The sequence below is a fragment of the Phaenicophaeus curvirostris genome, chromosome 13 (genome assembly GCF_032191515.1).
Source record: "Phaenicophaeus curvirostris isolate KB17595 chromosome 13, BPBGC_Pcur_1.0, whole genome shotgun sequence".
Lineage (NCBI taxonomy): Eukaryota > Metazoa > Chordata > Aves > Cuculiformes > Cuculidae > Phaenicophaeus > Phaenicophaeus curvirostris.
Window position 1 is genome coordinate 1,471,695 of NC_091404.1, and position 3,991 is coordinate 1,475,685.

Below are 3,991 nucleotides of genomic sequence, written 5' to 3' on the forward strand. Positions count from 1 at the left end.
AGAAGCATAGAATATTAGAAGCATAGTATGGTTTGGGTTGGAAGGGACCTCAAAGCCCATCCAGTCCCACCCCTGCCATGGGCAGGGACACCTCCCACTGGATCAGGGGCTCCAAGCCCCATCCAACCTGGCCTTGAACCCCTCCAGGGATGGGGCAGCCACCACTGCTCTGAGCAGCCTGGGCCAGGGCCTCCCCACCCTCACACCAAAATATTTCTCATGAAGATCTCATCTCAATCTCCCCTCTTGCAGCTCAAAACCATTCCCCTCATCCTGTCCCTGCCCTCCCTGATCCAGAGCCCCTCCCCAGCTTTCCTGGAGCCCCTTTCAGGACTGGAAGCTGCTCTAAGGTCTCTCTGCAGCCTTCTCTTCTCCAGGCTGAACAACCCCAACTCTCTCAGCCTGTCCTCATACAGGAGGTGCTCCAGCCCTCAGATCATCTCTGTGCCCTCCTCTGGACTCGCTCCAACAGCTCCATGTCTTCCTGTGCTGAGGACTCTAGAACTGGACACGGGGCTCCAGGTTTGGTCTCACCAGAGTGGAACAGAGGGGCAGAATCCCCTCCCTCCCTGCTGGTCCCACTGCTCAGGTTGCAGCCCAGGACACGGGTGGTTTCTGGGCTCCGAGTGCACAATGCCTTATGGTGCCCAAACAGCCCTTTGGGAAACTGTGAAAGGGGCTCCTTTTGACTCAGGAGAACCTGACGCGCGTTATTCCAATCTGCTGATGCTCCTGATCTCCAAGCACCAGCGTGAGCTTCCAGCCCTTTTAGCCCCATGGAACCAAGCCTGACACGAGTGGGCTGGCCTCTTGGGAGGATTGTGTACTGAGTTTCGCTGACGCTTGTGCAAACCTCTGGAGAGGGCCAGCTGCACAGATGCCAGTGATGGTGCAATTTGGTCCTTGGTATGGGAGAAGGAAAACAACTTGTTTGCCTCAGCGCCCAGAGGAAGTTTGCTGAGCTGGTGATGAGAAAAAAACTGGCATCTCTCTACTTGCAACAGAGCGTGTTTGAGGTGTTTCTGTTGCAGGATTGCACGCATTGTTTTACTGCCTCAGCAGTGCCAGCCGGCTGGCGCTCTGCCACGGTTGCTCTTTCACCCTGCGTTTGCTGACAAGATCATTTTGTCTCAGTGCCGGGCGCTCCTGACCCCCCCATGCAGGTGTGTCTTCCTGACCACAGGTGAGATCGTGTTTTAGCGCTACCTCTCCAGGGCTATGCGGCTCTGTTCTGCTACCTGCTATTAGGAAGGTGAGGTCTGGCGTTTTGGCAGCGCTTTGTAATGACACCTCATGAAAAACCAGTTTGATTCCCTTGTAACAAATGGGTGTAGTGGTTTTACACCCTTCTACTCATCACAGCTCTGCTCAGTGTCTACTGAGGCTTTGGTTTTCTGTCCCCTTGGTGGAGGGCCAAAGGATTGGTGGATTAGTCACCTTCCACCTTCAGTGCAAGGATGGGGGCCAAAGTTATGTGGAGAAAGTGTTATTGAAAAGCCAGGAGATGTTCCAGTGCGTTCAGGGCTCTGGAGTGGTGTTGGCTGATTTTTTGTGGCTAGAAAATGCTAGAAAACTATTAAAGATAGGTGACCAGCAGAATGAGAGAGGGGATTCTGCCCCTCTGGAGAGGCAACACTCTCAACATGGAGCTGTTGGAGTGAGGCCAGAGGAGGCCACGGAGATGATCCGAGGGCTGGAGCACCTCCTGTATGAGGCCAGGCTGAGAGAGTTGGGGTTGTTCAGCCTGGAGAAGAGAAGGCTGTGGGGAGACCTTAGAGGAGCTTTCAGTTGTGAACGAGGCTCCAGGAAAGCTGAGGAGCGGCTCTTGATCAAGGAGGGCAGGGAGAGGACAATGGGAATGGTTTTGAACTGCAAGTAGGGAGATTGAGATGAGATCTTGGGGAGAAATATTTTGCTAAGAGGGTGGGGAGGCCCTGGCCCAGGTTGCCCAGAGCAGTGCTGGCTGCCCCATCCCTGGAGGGGTTCAAGACCATGTTGGATGGGGCTTGTAGCCCCTGATCCAGTGGGAGGTGTCCCTGCCCATGGCAGGGGGTGAAACTGGATGGGCTTTGAGGTCCCTTCTGACCCAAAGCACTCTGTGATTCCATGATTTATTGTAGTAACTGTTCCAGTACCAGCTGGACTGGTCAGGGAGGCTGCGTGCCTCTGGGCAGGTGTCTTGCTGTCATAAGAATGACAAGAATTGCCGTGCTACTTGCTAGAGCCGCCTTCCCATAGAACTGATTGCCTGGATTTTGAATGTTGAGCTGATTTCTACGTTGTAGACATCTCTGTTTCTGAAGGTATGTGTACTGCAACTCTGGAAAGGAAAGTACTGTAGCGTTATGCAGGCTGGTTTTAAACTGGCTGTTTCTGGAGGTGGTAGCAGTGTGCCCATGGTCAAAGAGAGCTTGGATCAGGCTGGTTTACCCTAGCAAGAAGAGACTGCAGGGTAGCGTTCCAGCTGTAAGCGTTCCTGCCCGTCCCTCTGCATGGCTCACCCACTGGGCTTTCACGAAGGGATCTCTTCTGGACTTCACATGATGAAGAGCTTGTCTGGTGATGTTTCACGAGATGGAGAGCTTGTCTGGTGAAGTTTCACGAGATGGAGAGCTTGTCTGGTGATGTTTCAGAGCACTGGCATGCTTTAACGCCCATTGCTCTTCCAAGAACGCCCCAAACCAGCCCACCCCCAGCATGAAACTCTCCTCAGCAAGCGTCCAGTGTGTAGCTCAGGCATCATTTTTCTGGATTTATTTCTTGGATGCAAGTGCTCTTCATATTTGTCGCATTCTTTGCTGGATAAGTCTCTAACACTGTGGTCAAATTATTGATGTTTTAAAATTATTTTTAGTGTGGGTTTTTTTTTGACTAAACAGTCAGAGTCCTTTAAATCTGTTGTTGTTGGGCATTCGCTCCAGCTGACGAGTGGTTTCTGTGGCTGCAGCTTCCTGGTGTGATGTAATTCTCATGTCTCACTGGTCCCAAATTATTTGCTTTGCAGTGTGCTAAGAATAGAAGAATGAATTCTTCCAGCACTGAAAGGGGCTCCAGGAAAGCTGGGGAGAGTCTCTTCATCATGGAGGGCAGGGACAGGACAAGGGGGAATGGTTTTGAGCTGCAAGAGGGGAGATTGAGATGAGATCTTAGGGAGAAATGTTTTGCTGTGAGGGTGGGGAGGCCCTGGCCCAGGTTGCCCAGAGCAGTGGTGGCTGCCCCATCCCTGGAGGGGTTCAAGGCCAGGTTGGATGGGGCTTGGAGCCCCTGATGCAGTGGGAGGTGTCCCTGCCCATGGCAGGGGTGGAACTAGATGGGCTTTGAGGTCCCTTCTGACCCCAAACCGTTCCATCATTCTATTATTCTGTGAATATAGGGGAGACATAAACAGCAGTGAAACAAGGATCAACCAGTGCCAACTTTGCAACACTTTTATGAGAGGTGCTTGTGCTTTCCTCCTAAAGAATATTCAGGGAGGATCCAGTTCCTGATAAGGTCGGATACTCCAGGCTGAAATTCACCTACAATTTTTACAGATGAATAAGGTATCCTAACTGCAGTTGGTGAAAAAAGGCTCTTCTGACTTGCTTCTTCCTCCTCCCCTGCTGCAGGACCATATGCAGGGCCCTAGAGGAGGTTGTGTTGTTTAAACAGAGCGATGGGACGATCCTTGTGCTTTGGGCTGGGCTGGCTTCTCCAGCACACCTGGGTGACAGCCTGAACTGCAGCTTTGGCTCGGGGCCCGAGGAGGGAGTCCTGACCTGCAGCAGGGCTGGCAGGTTTCAAACCAGACCCTCTTGGTTTTTACCTGGTACAGAAGAAAAAAAATCACCCTTCTTGTGATTCTGCTCGTGGATAGATGAGGATAAGGGATTTTTCACTTTTGTTCCCTTCAGCCCATGCAGGGTTTGCTCCAGCACTGTGCGGGCTGGCTGTGCTGTTTCCAGATGAGGCTGGTCTTGCCAGTGAGACCGAGTTTGGTGACTTTCTCAGC